The sequence below is a fragment of the Aplidium turbinatum genome, chromosome 9, assembly GCF_918807975.1.
Source record: "Aplidium turbinatum chromosome 9, kaAplTurb1.1, whole genome shotgun sequence".
Classification (NCBI taxonomy): domain Eukaryota; kingdom Metazoa; phylum Chordata; class Ascidiacea; order Aplousobranchia; family Polyclinidae; genus Aplidium; species Aplidium turbinatum.
The window spans coordinates 8,684,735-8,706,956 of NC_137480.1; positions in this window are offsets into that span (position 1 = coordinate 8,684,735).

Sequence of the window (22,222 nt, forward strand, 5' to 3'; positions counted from 1 at the left end):
CGACCTCTTCAGCGTAGCGTAGTAAAGTGAAAGTGGAAAGTTGTCTTGATTGAAGGGTTGGTTGAGATGATGATTTGAAACTTGTTAAACTTGTTAAAAATAAAGACTAGAAAAAAACTTTTTTAATTCGTTTTAAAACTTTTTTATTCACTTGTTGATTCATTCATATCAGTTTGTATCCTTTTGTAGTTAAAAAAATTAAAAAAAAAAAGGAACGCTTCCGGATAGTATCGAACTCATTCCCTCTAGAGTGGTAGCCCGAGACGTTACGTATGCGCCACGGACTCAGTTGAAGAAAACGTGTTGAATTTAAAACTTAGGGCGCTTATCGTCTTTTGCTTTAAAAGAAAAAAGTGCTTATGTAGTGACGTCATGACCGGTCAAATAGTGTTTCAGATTCAAAGACCGGAGCCGGTCAAATAGCCACTGCCTTATAAGTATTATTTATGAAGCATTTATTCTCTATGTGAACACTGAGCAGTGCTGAAAAACTTCACTTAAAAAGAAAAATTTCTTCATTCAGGGTTGTTAGTTACTAGCAATAGTCAACATAGGTGGTGGGTATTTGAAAGGAACATTAACCTAAACCTTTTCTGACAAACGCACTTACTTCTGACAGCTAAAAATATCAGTGATCAAGATCTCTTGCATTATGTCACAAATGATCTGCAAGAAGCATCAATGGCAAAGTGTCTAAGAGCATACAAGTCTAAGAGTTACAACACACGAAAGGAATACTTCTGTTTCAACATTTATAAAGCATATACATCGTTGCTAAGCTATCAGTTAAAAAAAATGTTTAAAAAAGCTATTGGCAATAGCTTGCATTAGTAAATTACCACAAACAAGGTAATGTGTGTTCTGAATACTGCCATCAGCGCCTCAGCGGCGTAGCCAAGGGGGGGGGGTTGGGGGTTTCAACCCCCCTTTTGGCACGCGTGTGACCTCACGATATTGAGAATGATGCTTTTAGTCTCTTTATGTCTCTAAAACAAAGTTTGTCTAATTTTAAACGAAACTGCATTAAAAGAGTGAGATTTGCCAATACCAAACATTCAAATATCAGAAGAAAACATAGAAACTTAGCTTTATTTCCGAAAAATGCCGAAGAAAACATGATCTTATCCTTTTGCTATGCCACCGGACAGCACTATTTTAGAGGAATATTCATACCCACATTTTTGTTGAAAATGCTCTCAGAATGCACCAAATTCAAAGTAATTTTTCAAAATTTTCTGGGGGTGGCCCCCCAGACCCCCCACCGCTGGGTGTGATCTTTGGCAAACACGCCGACGGACTTTGCCCGCTGGCCGTCAAAAAACCCCTTTCAAAATTCCTGACTACGCCACTGCAATGCCATCTTGTTTTTGCCAAATTTTCGTCAAACCCATTAAAGTGTGTAGCCTACAACTTATGTGCCTAGCCTACAACAACTACAACTTACAATAGACAATGGGGCAATTGGTCGCATTCGCAACAGGGTCATTCCATTATAATTCAACAAGTGAAGGCAACCCGCCCCTCTTGGAATTTTTTTGTTTTTAGATATGTTGATGTGCATGAAATTCTGAATGCAACAAAAAAAAATTATGAAAATTGATCAACCGGTTCACTAGATATGCCATTTTGAAATTTGTTGATCACTTGGTGGCGCTGATGAGTTCTCAAACATAAAATGTCATTTGTTGCGCCCCCTGATGATAGAGAGGTGATCAAACATTCGATTTCACTATTTTTAAGGGTGAGGATTCCAAAAATGCAAGTGTTTTCTGTGTATAACTATCACAAAAAAAAGTTATAGCAACTTCTATTGCTTTTAGGTGGTCGCAAAAAGACGCCCAAAAAGCCTTGTGGGAATCCACGTAGAGTGAAATTTTTTTTTTTGTAAGATAATCAAAGATGTCTTTTATTACAAAAAAGAAAAAAATTAGAGGTGTTTTTTGTTATTTTTTTTAAATTTAATTTTAAAGTAAAGTATGGTTTTCACAGAATTTGTCCATTTCCAAGCCTTACATTGTCGCTCTTGTGTCATGTAATAATAGGCACACCAATGACATCATAATGGTTATTATTTCTTAACAATCAGCCTGTTAGTTGAGGTTCAAAATGGCTGCTCTTTTAAACCTGACTGCTTCCCTATTGTGTTTTCTGTCTGAGAACACCCTGTGTAGGTTAGTTAGTGGGTGTTGTGAGTAGAAGGTATTGAGATGGAGGATTGCACTGAACTTGGAAAAAAAGTAGTAGTACTTGTCATCTGAAATGGTACAGCCGTAAGGACAGCTACATAGCTTTGTCTGACCTTTCTGAAACTGAAACAAAGTTAGTTCTGTGGAGATCTGGGATTGAACTTGAAAAAGAGGAACTGCCAATGTCAACAATTTGCAATCATCATTTTGCTTACTTTCTGAAAAAATATTCGAATCATTAAATATTGATTTCAAATGGCAAGTATAATACTACTACTTTTTTTTCCAAGTTCAGTGCAATCCTCCATCTCAATACCTTCTACTCACAACACCCACTAACTAACCTACACAGGGTGTTCTCAGACAGAAAACACAATAGGGAAGCAGTCAGGTTTAAAAGAGCAGCCATTTTGAACCTCAACTAACAGGCTGATTGTTAAGAAATAATAACCATTATGATGTCATTGGTGTGCCTATTATTACATGACACAAGAGCAACAATGTAAGGCTTGGAAATGGACAAATTCTGTGAAAACCATACTTTACTTTAAAATTAAATTTAAAAAAAATAACAAAAAACACCTCTAATTTTTTTCTTTTTTGTAATAAAAGACATCTTTGATTATCTTACAAAAAAAAAAATTTCACTCTACGTTTATTCCCACAAGGCTTTTTGGGCGTCTTTTTGCGACCACCTAAAAGCAATAGAAGTTGCTATAACTTTTTTTGTGATAGTTATACACAGAAAACACTTGCATTTTTGGAATCCTCACCCTTAAAAATAGTGAAATCGAATGTTTGATCACCTCTCTATCATTAGGGGGCGCAACAAATGACATTTTATGTTTGAGAACTCATCAGCGCCACCAAGTGATCAACAAATTTCAAAATGGCATATCTAGTGAACCGGTTGATTAATTTTCATAATTTTTTTTTGTTGCATTCAGAATTTCATGCACATCAACATATCTAAAAACAAAAAAATTCCAAGAGTGGCGGGTTGACTTTTTGAAGAAAATCTGTTGAATTATAATGAAATGACTCAACACTAACTTTCTAATAATAATAAACAAGAAAAAAAAAAACGTTAAGCTCGGTCCTATTTCTGAGCTCTTACTGTCACAACAGAACTTGCTTCAATAACATATTAAATAAATATAACAATAAATAACATGCAATATATGATATTATTACATAATAATGATTAAATGCGGTGGGCCGAAAACATTCATTTCTCGAAATTTACACAATAATGGGCAGTTCAAATTTTTTGTCCAACTTTTCATTCCAGCAAAAGAGTCCTCTTTACCACCACAGAAAAATGTTATGTCAAGTTTTGATGCCCCGTTTGTTCTGGTAGAAGAAGATCAGCTAAAGAAGTGTGCCAATCTGCGAACTGTTCAGTCATTCAATCCTTATCTCGTAAATGGGGTGCTTCGCGTTGGTGGTCGTCTGCAAAGGTCCCCCCTGTCAGACAAAGAGAAACATCCGATTCTGCTCCCAAATAATCATTCAGTTACTGCTCTCCTGATCTTAATGTGTCATCAAAGAGAAGGACACATGGGAACCGCTCATGTGTTGTCTACGTTAAACTAAACCTACTGGATTCTGAAAGGAAGATCTACAGTGAAGAAAGTGCTTCGTTCGTGTCTAAATTGCAAGTTTTGGGCTGCAAAGGCAGGTCAGCAACAAATGGGAAATCTGCCTACCGGTACTCATAGGGTAACACCAAGCCCTCCTTTCAGCGCTTGTGGGACCGATTTAATGGGTCCGTTGCACGTGAAAATTGGAAAAAGTTACGTGAATCGATATGTTGGTATTTTTAACTGCTTAGTCAGCAGAGCCGTTCACCTTGAAATTGTTCAATCGTTGGACATGTCTGCATTCATACAAGCGTTTCGACGATTTTGCAACAGAAGAATAACCAAGGTCCGTGACATCTACAGCGATAATGGTGGCAATTTCGTCGCAGCTAATCGTGAGTTGAACAGCATCTTTAAGTTTCGCTTTGCAACGTCTGTTAGGCGCTGCTCAACATTTCGGAATGAATCAAGCAATTGAAAATTGTAATGTTAACCTAACATTTCGATAACGAAAACATACATAACATAACTATTCAATAACGATAACATACATGCTAACCTAATAATTCAATAACGATAACATACATGCTAACCTGACAATTCAATAACGAGAACATACATGATAACCTGACAATTCAATAACGGTAACATACATGCTAACCTAAACGATCATCATAACCTCAGCAGCTCTGACCGGAGCAATGGAATAACACAAAATCTTTCATTAATGAAAGCTGCTCTAACAAATTAATACACAATACAAACAAATACTACAAATCAAACTGAACAGAAAATCATGCACACCTAGTGAGATTTATTGTTCGTTAACGAAACCCTCTAACAAACAAAGTTTACGAATATCTCTTATGAGGGTTGAGTGAGCCATTCGAACTCTCACTCTCCTAACCAAATTGTTACTATCAGGCATTACGGCCTCGACCACACCCTTCGGCCAACAACCACGCTTGGCTGATTCGTTTACGACTAAGACAAGATCACCAGGGCGCAAATTACGAGATGCACCAAACGATTTCTGACGTGGCTGCAGCAGTGGCAAATAGTCCCGTAACCAACAATCCCAAAATGCATCTGCTAAGTAGCCTACTGTGGTATTCGTGTGTGACGTAACAGTGACCCACTGTTGCCGTCTTGCAATCGTATGCGCTATGATCAGTTTAGTATCGTAGTTCTCGCTTAGTGGTTGCTGAATGTAAAGTGTTGCTCGATTGTACATAGTATTGATAAGCTGTAGTTCTTTCACAATTCAATATGGCGTCGCCGGCATTTTAAAGCCGAGCCAAGAGAAAGCTAGAAGGACATTAAATTTGCTTATAGCCTAGATTTATTGTCAGCTGAGTTTAGCAAGTTTTGGGTTAGCATAGGCTACCTAGTATTTCTAATCATGCCAAAGTCGCGGAAAGAATTAGAAGCTGAACTTCAAGCATTATCTAAATTAACTGCAGCGCAACCCACAGACACTGAAGCTGATGAAATGGCCGCAAGGTCAGCCACCCCAGTATGGCTTCAACAATTTTTAAAATTGCAATTAGAAATGCAACATTGTGCTCAAGTGCAGACAGCTGAAAGTCAGCAACAAATGCAAAATCTAATTGCCCAAATGCATCAGCCGCAAACACCTGCAGAGGATAGCCCACCAACTAGGCACAGTGAGGCCGGGAATCATAGACCCTCAAAAGCAGATGCGCAGAAGCCGCCTGTACTTAATGTAGGAGTCTCGTTAGGCGAATTTTCAAGATGGCGGAAGTCGTACAACGATTACGTCACAGTCTCGCAAGCAGCACAGCTATCTCGGAACAGCCAATTAGCGGTAATGAGAAGTTTTTTGAGAAGAAGTTTATGCGTTAAGAAGTTTCGAAGAAAGAAGACAGCTCGAACGGGAATCTTTTGATTCGTTTCTTATTGCTATTAAAATGTTAGCTAGAGAAGCCGATCTTTGTGTGAATTGCTTAGATCGCCGCTTAGTTACAAAAGTTATGTCTGGAATTTCAAACAAGGAACTTCGATAGAAATTGTTAGCCATCACGCCGCTTCCAACTCTTCAGAAAGTATATATATATATAACTGATGTTTGCAGATCAGAAGAAGCTGCAAAATCAGACGAAGCTGCCATGGAAAGGACGCGGAGCAGGTTCATTAACCGAAATAAATTTCCGCGAAGTCCATATAAATCTAGAGAAAGAGATGTGAAATCATGCAGCAGATGTGGTAAACCGAACTGCCCACCTAGAGGACAAACCCAGTGTCCTGCTAAAGACAAGGTATGTCTAAAATGTCGCAAAAATGGACATTTTGCTTCTGTATGCCACTCTAAGATGTCAAATTCGGTCAGTCGCGTAACTAGCAAGAAACACACAGGTCAAGTTAAACGAAGTGCTATTAATTCATTGCACAAGGATAGCCTACCAGCTCCGAAAATTTTAGTTATATACATTGCGATCAGCAAAATCTAGAAGTGTTATTGGTTCCAGTCAAGCCATGCCGGATACCGGTGCTGAAGCCACCCTTATAGGAACAGGCAAGCTTAAACAGTTAGGATACGATCTTAGCATGTTAAATCTACCAACTAACGAACCTTTGATGACCGTGAATGGACAGTCACTCACATGCATTGGCACTTTGCACTGCGAAATAGAGTATGGAGAAATGTCTTCAAACGAAACCATCTATGTGTGTAACAAAGTTGAAGATTTTTTACTCGCATGGTATGTTTGCAAGCAACTTAGTATTTTGCCACCAGACTATCCTAAACCTCTAACCTTGCATCAATTGCATACTGCAAAGCAAATTTCAAGTGTAAAAGAAAGCAAGTGTCAAGAACACTCATCCAGTCAACAGCAAGAGCCAATGGAATTTGATCCTCCTCCAACTCGCCCTTTTGAAGAAGTATCTATGGATCTTTTCAATTACGCGGGAAAGTGTTATCTCGTGTATGTTGATCGTTTGTCTGGATGGATAAAGATCACAGAGTTTAACCACGATCCAACTTCTCAACAGGTGATCAGTGTTATCAGAAAATACTTTGTAGATACAGGTGTACCAGTCCGTGTGAGAACAGACGGAGGACCTCAGTTCACTTCCAGTAGATTTCAACAATTTCTAAAAAGATGGGGTGCTACCGGTGTACCTCTGTGCGCAGCACACCTCATTATCCTCAGTCGAACGGACACGTTGAAGCTGCTGTCAAGGCTATGAAGAACCTCCTTGCTAAAACGTCTGAAAGAGGCCGGAATGGCCCGTTTCGGCTAGTCCGATTGGGCTGGTCCGATTGGGCTAGTCCGATTTGGCTGATCCGATTCGGCTAGTTCCCTATTCGGCAATTTTTTGAAAATCCAACGATAATCCTTCGGTAATCCAACAAAATCCAACATCGTTTCTTTTGCATTCCGACAAATTTAGCGAAAAATGATTGAATTATTAAATTTCTTTTATAGTTGAAATTATCGAAGCTTTAGAATTTAGATGAGTGGGGTTTTGACTTAACCATTGAGATCTTAAAACTAAAAAGCAAATTAAATTTATTTTTGAACTATTACTGTTTGCTCAGATGAAATTGACATGTATATATCATGCGTTGCCGTCTGCATGCAAACTTAGAATATATTGGAATCCTCAACTATTACAAAATTCTAAATTTTGTATTTTGATCTCGAAGCTTGTTGAGTGGGGTTTAGACCTAACCACTGAGATCATAAATCATATTTATGACACCGGTTACATCCCTAGTGATATGGTACGTTCCATATTCATAGCTATACCAAACAAAATCGGAGCAACAGAATGCTCACTCCACAGAACAATTAGCCTTGTGGATTACGAAACAAACAGCTTACTCCAAAGACCAAAATAATCATGATGATGAGATTGGGACCAAAACTACAATCGGAAATTTCAACAGCACAGTTTTTATTTGTTCCAGACAAAGGGACCACAAAAGGAATTTTTACATTAAAAATGATAACAGAGACATGTGTCCGATCTCCAGATCTTATCAACGCCTACAGTGAGATGATTTTGAGAGACATCGAACATATGAATGGAGTTAAGATTGGGGTACAAAATGTAACAAGCTTGAGATACGCTGATGAATGATGATACAGTCCTGATAGCAGAATCTGCAAACGATCTACAGGACTTAATAAATTGTGCTGTCAATAACAGTACACCAATGGGTTTAGAGTTAAATTCAAAAACAGAATGTATGACCGTATCAAAAAAGAAAACTTAGGCTCCAAATTGCAACCATACACTCAATGGTGTGTTGCACTCAATGGTGTGAAACAAGTTGATAAATTGAAATATCTTGGGTACACTATAACTTGCAATGGCAAAGTGACACTGAAATTAAAAAGAGAATCGCTATAGCAAAGGGCACTGGCGCCGACTTACGGGTTTACGGGGTGGCCACGCCACCCCGTAACCGCTATGGCGGGGTGGCAGCCACCCCGTTTAGGTTACATTACTTACTGCAAATAAATGTAATTTGAACGGACGTTTAAATCTTTTTTTGATCATTGGTTTTCGCTTCAAGTCAACGTGAAGCAAGAGGTGAACCAATGCAGTATTGCGAACAAAATGATTGTTTTGTCACAAGCATGATACTCGCGAAACATCAAGCAAGCTACGTGAAGATTACGCAACACGTGGCTACAAGTTTTTTCCTTGTTGTTGTTGCGATCGTTTTATTTGTTACTTGTCATAAGTCATTGTTCTTAGGTTTACAATGGGATTTATTAATCAATAAAATACGATCTTTCCATTGCCTCCCTCAAAAATCTTTTTTGAAAATTTTTAAACTGCTCATAATATCGCTATAAATTATGACAGCTATAAAATACTTGGAAATAAACTTATCTGGATGATTGATAGCTCCACTCCCTAAATGAATAGGCTATCTATTTTCAAATTTCATTAAAAAAATCTCTTGGTACCCGTCACTTTGCATCTCAGTAGAGTGCTGATGCCAACGAAACAACACATCAAAGAACTAAACAAAATCCTCTTCGACTTCCTCTGGTATCCTTCACCATTCGAACAGCTCCAGAGAAGCAAGACGTTTCCTCCTGTCAAAGATGGAGGCATCAACATGGTGGACATCCAATCAAAATTTCAAACAAGCCGCATCGACAGAATTCGCCACCTCTTCTCACTAGAAGACGCCACCGAAATCTGGCACGAATGGGCCATGTTCAATTTGAGTTACAGAATGAGACACATTAATCCTCATCTGTTCTCCAACAGCATTCCGCATGCCCCAATTCCAAACGAAATGTATGCGGACATCTTCAAGTCCTTTTGCAAACTCAAAGGCTTGAAACACGACTGGGAAAATACTTCCTACAAAAATATCTACATCAAGCTGAAAACGCAAAATGAAAAGAAAATTGACAAGATTGATGAAAACGGAAAGAAGATTCCTTGGAATGAGATCCTCTTGAAAAGCAAGGGAATCAAACTCTTCCTTCCACCTCACCTGTCCTCCATGTCCTTTAATTCGGATTGCACATGGAGGATACAAATGGGGAGATTTTAATAGATCAATACATTCCGACAGAAAAACAAACTGCAAATTCTGCAGAAAACCAGAAGACAATGTGGCCCACGTCCTCACCAAGTGCTCCTTTGCACAAGGAATATGGGAGCGCCTGAAACAACAATATCTTGACCTAACCAAGGAAGACATAGAAATAACAAAGGACATGATCCTTTACAACCAACTCCCTGGAGGACAAAAGAACAACCCGATTCTTTTGACCATGATGAATGTCGCCAAGCACACCATCATCCAAAAGAAGAAATCTCTGGACATAGGCGACACATATATACAGGACACAAAACGGTCCACCATTCAAGCCCTGTGGGTGATCATGACAAAAACGAAAGACATAACACAAAAACATAACATTCCTTTGTCATCTGACATTTCTACTCCTTCTAAACCTCCTCCTACGGTCAGAAGAAAGAAGAACCAGTCGAGACCCACTCTTCAACCGCCCTCTCAGTCGTCCTCGGTGGTAGGGATGACTGATTGCAGCGGTGGATCTCACTAGCACAGTACGGTCGTAGATCATCTTTGAAGAAGCTTAGACAGCCAAGGGTGTAACAACCCACCTTTAACCCGTCCCTCTCACTCATCTACAACGGCCTGATGCCGGAAGAGTGATTGCAGCAGGAGATCTTTAACCGTCCCTCTCCGTTGTCCCACTCGCTCTGGGATGACAGGACTGCAGCGGCCCATTCCAAGACGACTCTGGAGTCAGCGAAAGCTACCCTCTCTCTGGCCGCTCCTCTCTGGCATCTCCGCCAAATGAGGTGTCAGACTGCAGTGGCCCGTTTCCTCCAAACAGGTGCCCTTCTTGAAGCGGGCAACAAGAAGATACACACACACAAACAAACTCAAATAAAATTTAAAAATTAATTATCTACCAAAACGCGCTAGTTCTTGAGCTTGACCCGCCATCTCCTAGACTGCTCCAAGATCAGCAAGAGGAAAGTTGAGACAGGCAGATCAGCTTGAGGCAGCCACTAACCAAACATTTACACCCACAGATTACCATCTACCGCGGTGGGTCCCTTCGGTCGTAGTGAGTCCCTCGCCTCCCTGGTAGGTATCTTCCATGTAAGTATGGTGTGCCTGCTGAGTGTTTGGGTGTGTGGACGGCTCCCGGAGCGGACGCACTAATGATGAGACAGGAAACAAATCCATTCCATATGGACAATTTGTAAACCTGCAAGATGTAGTGGTATCCATCTTGAACTCTGAGCGTTGCGCGAATGAAAAAAAAAAAAAAAAAGCCATTCAGACCATCTAATCAACAATATGTTTCTCGGCAGCCGATTTGTAGCAAGAATTGACAGCGATAGACGTACGTGTTTCGCCCATGAGGCTGGGCTTATCAGTATCGCACCGTATTCTGCCACAAATTTATTCGACCACCGCTTTACCAGTCAGTTTAACTCTTATCTTTGTGGTGGTCGAATGTCGAATAAATTTGTGGCAGAATACGGTGCGATACTGATGAGCCCAGCCTCATGGGCGAAACACGTGTCTATCGCTGTCAATTCTTGCTACAAATCGGCTGCCGAGAAACATAGGAGTTGCTTATTACATCATAGAAAATAAAGAAGACATAAACCCAACGCTTCTGCGTCTGGAATTGCAACAGCTGGAAAGTTTTCAACAGCAAACAGATTTTTGTTTCAACTATGTCGCAACTGCTTGATCTATTTGCAAGCAATGAAACAATTTCATTAATGCTTCCAAACGTGGTCTGCGTTGTGAAAATATACTTGTGTCAGTGTCAAATATATAAGTGTCAGACCAGCAACGTAACAATAAAATTCACGACATACCTCCTGTGCTTTGTAAATTGTCGAGCTACAAATCAGGTGTGAAAAGACAATTGCATCTACGAAACACGCTTAGTAAAAATCAAACAAAAACATGCAGTTTGATAGTTTTTAGGTTGCCATATTGATATTGTGCTACCGCCACCCCGTGCAAAAATAAAAGTCGGCGCCAGAGATGGGCAAGATCACCAGTATTGGTGATCTTGAAGATCAAGATCACCAAGAATAGGTGATCTTGAAAATCAAGATCACCAAACTATGTGATCTTGAAGATTAAGATCGTGATCTTGAAGATCAAGATCACTTTCAAGATCACTTTTTGTATACTTGAAAAAAAATGAAGTTTTTGGTCAATGATGTTGCAAAAAATAGTTACTATAGCCTACTGTATATAAGCAACCCGGGTAAAGGTATATAGTTGGTATTGCTAACTTTTACTTTTAACTACTCGATCGCTGGCCTAAGAATTGTAATGAGTTAGTAACTGTTGCTATTAGGCCTATCAATTGTTGACGTAGTTTGCGTAGAATCGCAATGTCACCCCAAGGCCGAGGTTAATTACAATAGTAGCCTACTGAAAAAGCAATTAGTTTTATGCTTTTTATTTATAATAAATAAATAATAATAAAGTTTAACTGCATCATTTTTTACCAAATTTTTGTCTGGTTTATGTTGGAGTTTTTATTCGTGTTACTAAGTTGTTTTAACTTTCACTGTGTTATGTCAATGTTTATTGCACCATTTACCCATCTGGCAACCTTGATACTGTTGTCTGCTATCAAAAAAGTTTAGAGGTTTGCGGTCAAACAAACCGCTCCATGGTCTTTCGCACTCTCTCATTGGATGCACACTGTCAGTTTTTGTTTTATGTGTGTTTCGGCGTTTCGCATCCAAACAAAAATAAAATGACCATCCATCCATCCTCCATACTCAGACCGTAAACAAGTCTTGGTCTGGTTGATTTGCTGCAATAAACCACTTTACATGACCAAAGTCGGCTAGAGTCCAGATTTTTTAACACCGCCATTCTACACTTTTGAAACATCTAAAATTGGGTCAAAGAAAGCAAACATTTCTTTAAAATTCACACATGGAAATTGTGAACAAAGTTAAATCATTTTTTATTATATGTCAACATAAAGTACACGGAAGTTGACTTATTTATTATGACCAACACCGAAAACTTTTTCAATTTTGTAATGGCAACACTGACCAGATTAGATGGAGATTTTAAATCGTCTTTTGTTCGACACATACCAGATTAGCAGTGGCTTAATGTTAGTAGTCGCCACTAACTACTTTGTACAGTACAAGTTTTAAAAAAATGCCTCTATCTAGGAAGTAAACTTTAATTTTAAAGTGATCTTGATCTTATTGTTCTTCAAGATTGTTCCAGACGGTTGTTCGCCTGGTCAAACGTCATGTAGAAGCCGTTCGGGTCTACTGAATATTACGTCATGGAAATTCCTAAAACATGAGCCAAAATTGCACCATCGTCCGTAAGACTCGTGTCAAACCTGTTTAAACCTGTTTCAGTTGAAACCTGTTTGGACATGAAATGTTGCGTCGCGCTACTGCTGGCGTGCCTTTGAGTTATCACAAATTTTTCTGATTCATTCTTGAAGTTGTTTGTTGGAAGTCGGTCGCACATTTAACTGGTTTATTTGGTGCTTGCTAGCTGGACAAATTCTCCGTCTTTTATCCAAGTAATCTGTATCGTAGTGACAGTTTTTAGAGGTGCAAGGCGTTGCATCTCGATTTCGATAGCCGCGGGCTAATTTTACAGGAATACACTTTAAGAATAGACGTTTCAAGGAGTGTTTCTTTTCGGTCACTATATGCAGACAAACGGATCCGGGAACTTTATGTTACAATTTTCCCACGAAGAGATTATGGTTTACCGCTGTGACCAAAGATCACACAAAAAAAAAGTGATCTTAGATCAAGATCAAGATCACCAAAAAAAAAGTGATCTTCAAGATCAAGATCACGCTCATCTCTGATTGCACCATTTATCCATCTGGCAACCTTGATACTGTTGTCTGCTATCAAAAAAGTTTAGAGGTTTGCGGTCAGACAAACCGCTCCATACTCAGACCCTAAACAAGTCTTGGTCTGGTTAATTTGCTACAATAAACCACTTTACATGACCAAAGTCGGCTAGAGTCCAGATTTTTTAACACCGCCAATCTAGACTTTTGAAACATCTAAAATTGGGTCAAAGAAAGCCAACATTTCTTTAAAATTCACACATGGAAATTGTAAACAAAGTGAAATCATTTTTATTATCCGTCAACATAAAGTACACGGAAGTTGACTTCTTTATTATGACCAACACAGAAAACTTTTTCAATATTGAAATCGCAACACTGACCAGATTAGATGGAGACTTTAAATCGTCTTTTGTTGGACACATATCATATTAACAGTGGCTTAATGTTAGTAGTTGCCACTAACAACTTTGTACAATACGAGTTCAAAAAAAATGCCTCTATCTAGTAAGTAAACTTCAATTTTAAAGTGATCTTGATCTTATTGTTCTTTAAGATCAAGATCACACAAAAAAAGTGATCTTAGATCAAGATAAAGATCACCAAAAAAAAAGTGATCTTGAAGATCAAGATCAAGATGTGAATTGTGAATGCTGGACAATAAGTAACGATATGATAATAAGAACAGTTAGAAGGCGCCAGATGCAATTTGTCGGTCATATTCACAGACATGGAGATTTGGAAAAATTTGGGATGGGAAAAAGAAGCAGTGGTGGTCAAAGATTAACTTATTTAAACAGATTGAATCAATGGGCCACAAACACAACAGTCAAAACGAACGATTTTATACGAATGGCAAATGACAGAGAAGTTTGGAAGACCATGATCGCCAACGTCTGTATCAGATGAGACACATAGCCTAATCATCATCAATCGTTTCTTTTGCATTCCGACAAAGAAAAATAAATTGAATTGAAATTTAGCGAAACATAAAATGCAAATTGAATTTATTTTTGGACTATTAAATTAAAATGTTGCTCACATAAACTTGACATGTATCCTGCGTCACCGTCTGTATGCAAACTTAGAATATATTCGAATCCTCAACTACAGTAATTACAAAATTCCAATCCCTAATTTAACAAGTCAATACAATCAATACGGTACATAACAAGTAGGGTGGATCGAAACGGACTTTTTCTCCGATTTCATTGCTACAAACTTTCTTTCTTGCGAATAATCATAAAACGACATTCCTGAAAGTTTGAGCTTGATCGAACATCGTCTTCATTTCTAAAAATGCTGATTCTTGCCAGTGTTCACTACCTGTGAAATAAGTAGGGCCAGTAAAAGTCATTAAAGTCATATTTTTTTGGTAATGCAGAAAGTTGTCAAACCGATAACAGTGAAACAACGACGCTTCTACGGTGTCTATTTAAGAAGTTATAAAGTCATAAAAAGTTATAATTTTCTGTTTTAGATCATAAAATATGACTTCATTTTTATTTCAAAATACAAAGATTGAGCCGGAGTAACTTTGTAAATGCAGTTCAAACAGCTGCTGTAGACATTGAAATTTGATAATTTGTCTATAAGGGAGACAATGAGAGTTCTCACGCTGAGTCTCACGATGCATTGGAAGCAACATTTTTATTACTTTCTGTAGCCTAGTATTAGCGCTTGCTGTTTGATGTTAATTTGCATTGTGACATCATCTTGACACACTATTTTGCAACACACAATCCAGTCTCTGAACATTATAAACACTTGCAGTAGGCCACTACGTCGCTAATAAGCTGAACCGTCGTAACTCCAAAATGCAGTTTTGAGAAAATTGAATTTTAAAGTTCACGCTGTGTTTGCTGTACATTGTTTGATCTTTCTAAAAGTTCTCTAACGGAAAAATATGAAAACTATAGGCTACATTGTTTTTCATGGAGCTTTGTTGTTGAAAAAAAAGATAAATCTTTTTTGCAAAAATTGAACGTTAGAAAAATGAGTATGGACATACGATAGTTTAACAATAAAAAATTGTCGAAATGTAGTTACAATAAAACAGCAAAATTGTTATGCGAAATAGAAAGAAATATAAGTAAGCCTTAAACACCAACATGCAAAAAACGATTGAAAGAAAAATTAACTAAAAGAAAAGGGAGTGTTAATGTGAAACGTGTAAAATTACTTTCAGAGCAGAGTATCGTAAGTTCCAGTTTATTTTTTTATTTTTTTGCAAAACTATCGTAACTCCACATTACGATAGTTCATCGTTCTGTATCATCAAAACTAAAGCAGATGGACTTACGATGCTTTAACAAAATAAACTGTAGTTTATATAGATATCAAATCAATCAAAACGCAATTTTGAAAAATTTGGACTTACGATAGTTCAGCTTATTAACGGCGACTAAGTCAACCAGTGCTGAGACCTCAAGAGTCAAGGGTACTTTTCGAGTACAGAGCTTTGACTCTTACTATTAAGTAGCTGGTTTGGTAGGTAGGCCTACACATAGGCGCCGACTTTTATTTTTGCACGGGGTGGCAGATAGCACAATATGGCAACCTATAAACTTTCAAACTGCATGTTTTTGTTTGATTTTTACTAAACATTCGAAAATTGCATTTTTTTTAATTTGAAAATAGATATTCATTTAGGGGGTGGAGCTATCAATCATCGAGATAATTTTATTTCCAAGTATTTTATAGCTGTCATAATTTATAGCGATATTGAGCAGTTTAAAATTTTTCAAAAAAGATTTTTGAGAGAGGCAATGGAAAGATCGTATTTTATTGATTAATAAATCCCATTGTAAATCTAACAAATGTAACAATGACTTATGACAAGTAACAAATAAAACGATCGCAACAACAATAAGGAAAAAAATCGTAGCCACGTGTTGCGTAATCTTCACGTAGCTTGCTTGATGTTACGCGAGTATCATGCTTGTGACAAAAACAATCATTTTCTTCGCAATACTGTATTGGTTCACCTCTTGCTTCACGTTGACTTGAAGCGAAAACCAATGATCAAAAAAAGATTTAAACGTCCGTTCAAATTACATTTATTTGCAGTAAGTAATGTAACCTAAACGGGGTGGCTGCCATCATGCCATAGAGGTTATGGGGTGGCGTGGCTGGCCACTCCGTAAGTCGGCGCCAGTGGATGCATTAGACATTTGAATTTTTGTAGTGATTTTCAAGCGAAATAGAAGTGTGTTATTGTTCAAAATACATGTAAAAACTTACATCCGAGTTATTAATTAGAGATTAGCATAAATTTGATGCTTTAAAACAAAGTCATATATTATCATATATTTCAAAAAATAAAGTCATATTTTTCAATTTTTTAGGTAAAAAAAATGGCCCTAGTAATAAGTAATAGCACAACGTCACTATCAAAGCAGTTGTAATTATTAGGGTAGGCCAGTCCGTGGTGCATTCCCAGGTCCAACGTCAATGCAGGTGAACAATGGTTGCGATTATTACAATTCAAGTACTTGACATTTCTTGGCACATTTTCTCAAATGATCAAAATATAGTCATCATAACAAACATTATTACCTGATTTGTTGCCACACAAGTGTGGATGCAAGCCTTGCATTTCTCATCACGTCGGGAACAACGTCAGTATTTCTTAAGCCCGTCTGGACTATATTGAGCTAGTTGAAACATGTAGCCATCATGTAGAAAAACCTCACCTTTGCGCTGCCTACTAATCGATTCCTCTGCCATGATCAAGTAACATCAACTGAGAGTCTAACGAAGGAACTAACCAAAGGCATTTCAGGTCATGTAACGCCGAAACCCAGGTTTAGACCTACTCTAAACTGCCACTTAGGTTTTAACTTTATCATTTATGGCAAACGCTATTTGGCAACTGTCTTTTTGTCGTTGACACGTTTTCGCTGAGACTTTATCTCATTAACCCCTATTGGTAATCATGAAAACTGTTGTTTTCATGTAAAACACATATTTTGAACGAACCCAGACATCAAAACTCGTCATTTTTACATTGATTCAACGTCTGCAGACGTTAAATGAATGTAAAAATGACGGATTTTGCCGTCTGGAAAGGCACTCAAAGGTAAACACTGGATAAAATGCAAGAATGCAAAAGATACCATGTTGTCGAATTAAAATACAAAATTCTCTAAATAAACAGAAGAACCGGACATACATTTCTCTGTTATCATTTTTAATGTAAAAATTCCTTTTGTGGTCCCTTTGTCTGGAACAAATAAAAACTGTGCTGTTGAAATTTCCGATTGTAGTTTTGGTCTCAATCTCATCCACATGATTCGGAGTAGGCCTAAGCTGTTTGTTACGTTATTCACAAGGCTAATTGTTCTGTGGAGTGAGCATTCTGTTGCTCCGGTTTTCTTTGGTAAAGTTATGAATATGGAACGTACCATATCACTAGGGATGTAACCGGTGTCATAAATATGATCTCAGTGGTTAGGTCTAAACTCCACTCACCCAAAGCTTCGAGATCAACTATTGTGGAATAAAATACAAAATTCTCTACTGCAAATAAACAGAAGGCGGCGTTGGATTTAGAATTTTGTAATAGTTGAGGATTCTAATATATTCTAAGTTTGCATGCAGAAGGCAACGCAGGATACATGTCAATTTTATCTGAGCAAACATTGATAGTTCAAAAATAAATTTAATTCGCTTTTTAGTTTTAAGATCTCAATGGTTAGGTCTAAACCCCACTCATCTAAAGCTTCGATGATTTCAACTATAAAAGAAGCGATATTACAACATTCTCTAAATAAACAGAAGACGTCGTTGTCCATTTTATGTGAGCAAACAGTTCAATAAATAATTCAAACATTTTTCGCTAAATTTCATTTCAATTTGTTTTTCTTTGTCGGAATACAAAAGACACGATATTGGATTACAGAAGGATTATCGTTGGATTTTCAAAAAATTGCCGAATAGGGAACTAACCGCTAAAGACTGTTGCCCAATAGGGAACTAGCCGAATCGGATCAGCCAAATCGGGCTGTAGCCGAAAAGGGTAATAGCCGAATCGGATCAGCCCAATCGGACTAGCCGAATAGTAGCAGACCCGAAAGAGGCAGCATTGACAGCTAAGAATTTTGTAAAGGCTTTCTAGAATGGCTAAATAGCCTACTCCGAAAGCTCATGGTTTATCACCCGCTGAAATTCTATATGGATCTCCCATACGATCGATCGTACCGGCACGGATCCAGTCGTTTAGTGAAGCGTGGAAAAATAAATTTGAAAATTGGGATAAAGCTGCAGCAAGCTTAAAGAAATATGCAGAACAAAATTACAACAAGCATTCCAAAGTTCTTAATCCCCTTCTTATCGGTCAAAGTGTACGTATACAGAACCCAGTCTCACATAAATGGGATCGTATCGGTCAAGTTGTTGGCATAGGTAAAAACCGTGATTACAACATCAAACTACCCAGTGCCAGTGGTCGAATCTGCTGGCGTAATCGACGATTTCTGCGACCAGAGATAGATGATGCTACCGCTACTCACAAGACAACTGAAGGAGAGGATGAGATACCTTCGCCGAATCGGAAAGTTCATTTTAATGACAATGTTTTTGTGCGATCGATACCTCCACGACGGAGCAGGCGACGTGCCAGAGGACCGTCAAAGTTGAATGACTATGTTTGTACATAAAGCTCCGGACGTTGAGAAACAAACTGTTGCTCACAACTTCCTTGTAGAAAAAGGGGGGCTGTGGTATTCGTGTGTGACGTAACAGTGACCCACTGTTGCCGTCTTGTTATCGTATGCGCAATGATCAGTTTAGTATTGTAGTTCTCGCTTAGTGGTTGCTGAATGTAAAGTGTTGCTCGATTGTACATAGTATTGATAAGCTGTAGTTCTTTCACAATTCAGATATACAATACCTACTGTGTCTTTTTCCACGATTTGCGGTACGCATCGGTCTTCATGAACACACCTGGCGCAACTCCATCACCTAGCGATCCAGTAAGGATCATACTGGGGTTCAAGGCTGTTGAATCATCTGGGGTCGCGGCAAGCTTGGTAATTGGTCTGTCGTTCAAGAATCTCTCCACTTTTGTTACCAAGGTTAGCAAGTCGAATTCTTCCAACGTAGCTTCTCCGACAACCGAACGAAAGATTTTTCGGACTATTCTAAAAAAGGCTTCAGTAAAGCCGTTTTGATGTGAGGCCAGAGGAGGTCCGAAATGCCAGTTGATGCCTTCTTGTAACATGGCATCTTGAAAATTTTTGCTTTTCCAGAGCTTGAACTTGGGTGATCCTGAAGCGTCTTCATCACGTCCCAAAAGGCTTCAACTTGAACAGCTTTGATGATCACAGACGTAGCTTCTGTTAGTTCATGCATGCTCAACAGACCACACTTGGGAGCATCACGAGTTGATTCAGCTTTCCACAACAGAAACCTTTTAAAACGCAATAACCAGGCACACGTGCGTCGAAGACGACTGAAGTACGAATAGTACCGCAGCAATCGATGGATTGAGTCACTTGCAAGATCAGACAGTTGAGTGGAAGTAACTTTCACTTCTGGATCACATTGTTCGATATCGGTCACAAATTCTGGCTGTCCTGGCCAGTCGTTTTCGCGTGCGTGTAAAAATTCGGGACCACGAAACCACAAGTCTGCATTGGACACCTTAGAAGGCGCCATACCACCGGAAGCTATATCAGCAGGGTTTTGGTCGGTGGGCCTGCAACGCCATTGCTGCACTGACGTAAGGGTGTGCAATAGTTCCAGTCTGTTAGCTACTGTGGTTATATATTATTTATGCGTAACTTATAAAAATGTGGTTATATTTTATTCAAGTATATGTTTAAGTATGAGGATATAGTTTATATTTAAGTATGAGAATGGTTTGTTTATAAGTTGAATTAAGATGAAGGCTGTCTGACTGCCTGATGACATTTCTATCTATCTAATTTATCTAGTTTGGCTATCTGACTCCATGAACTAATTTCCACACAATTGTTATTCGAATTATAATTTTAAGTTCTCAGAAGGTGTTCGTATAATGTTGTAGGTCTATAACACAATTTGAATTTAAACAGTACAGAATAATGAAATTACAGGATCGTGAAACATTATCACGAGTTATTACATTTTAATTAAACAATCAATTTAATGTTTTTCTGAGAGCTGAACTGGTCTAACTGAGCTGGTTTGATGTGAGCTGGTCCGATTTGATAGAGCTCTTTGTCTAATTGAGCTGGTTTGATGTAATAGAGCTAGTCGGATTTGATAGAGCTCTTTGTCTAATTGAGCTGGTTTGATGTGATAGAGCTTTTTGTCAAAGGGCGAACAAACCCTTTTATTTTCTGTTCCCTTTTTTCTATTTACTTCGGGAGCAGTTTACACGGAAAATTACAGAAACTTTAGTAAAAGGCAGGAAAACTTATATGTTGAAATAATGGATCGCTACACTACAAACGTTTGAAAGCGACTGGTAGTAGCCTATTATGCAAATACCTTAAAGGGATACTAAAGGAAAAACCTGACTTGGCGATTTTCCATGTTCTTTGTGTTTAACATGCTACCATAAAACGATTTTCAATAAAATTTTGCCCCATTGCGGTCTGATCAGCATTCCGCGCGTGCTTTTGTCAGAGCTGTCAAAACGGGAATTTGCGTGAGCAGCGAAGCGTGCGACTGTACAGCCTACGTCATAAAGGACAAGCAACAGCTCATCGAGCAATATTTCTTACTGCGGGCGATTTAACCGTATGTATTCTCTTATTAACCAGAGTTTCTATGGTTACAATCGGTAGTTTTTATACTTGGAGAATGAAATAATGTTTTGTCTAGTTCAAATACTGCATTCAAAGAAATGGTATACACATGATTTTACACAACCAACCAACTCTACATATGCTACTCAGTGGCGTACCGTGACCACTTTGACAGGGTGTTCAGTGACGGCAAAGCAACAGCGGGGGGTCTGGGGGGCTTCCCCCAGAAAATTTTTAAAATTAACATTGAATTTGGTGCGTTCAGAGAGCATTTTCAGCACAAATTCTGAACATGAACAGAAATGACAAAAATAATGTCGGAATGGAGAAGAATACAAAATAGATCTTTATTTGACAGCGCATTGAATGAAAGACTTAACAATATCAAACATTAAGTTGCATTTCTAAAGTCACATAGCATACTTCAGTTCACTTTTTATTTCCGACCATCAAAACAAACAATATTACTTGCCATAACACAGCAGGAGTCTGAAAAAACGCGAAAGTTAAAGCGTGCTCGAGATGGAAATGATTTACTTCATACAAGGATTAGGCACGGTCGCAACACCTTGAGACAGTAGCGTAGCCAGGAATTTTCAATGGGGGGGGGGGGGTTGACGACCCAGCGGCGGGGGGTCTGGGGGGCCTCCCCCAGAAAATTTTGAAAAATTACTTTGAATTTGGTGCATTCTGAGAGCATTTTCAACAAAAATGTGGGTATGAATATTCCTGTAAAATGGTGCTGTCCGGTGGCATAGCAAAAGGATAAGATCATGTTTTCTTCGGAATTTTTCGGAAATAAAGCTAAGTCTCTATGTTTTCTTGTTGCTAATTCCTGGCTGAGATGTTTGAATGTTTGGTATTGGCAAAACTCGCTCTTTTAATGCAGTTTTGTTTAAAATTAGGCAATTTTTTTTAGACTGAAAGCATCATTCTCAATATCGTGACGTCACACGCGTGCAAAAGGGGGGGTTGTAACCCCCAAAACCTCCCCCTTGGCTACGCCACTGCCTTGAGAAATGTACAAGCGAATTAAAAACAAACAGGTGAAAGTTAAAACAAAAAACAATAGCAAAGCAACTCGATAATAAACAAGAAAAGAAAGTCGATTGCTGTGTTGGTCGGCTGTACTTTTATCCGCCGTACTACTTAGTAAAAACGAAAATGTGTAACACCTCGACTACAGAAGGAAAATTCATCTATAGCATAATTCGATTCTTCTTGTTTGTGCAATAAATTTTTGAATTACATCGTCGTAGAAAGCTTGCTTTTGCTTCAGTTCTAGCAAAAGTTGTTTCCAACGCTGATCACCTCAAACTCTAATCCAACAAGCTAAAACTTGCTATTGCCTGGGATTC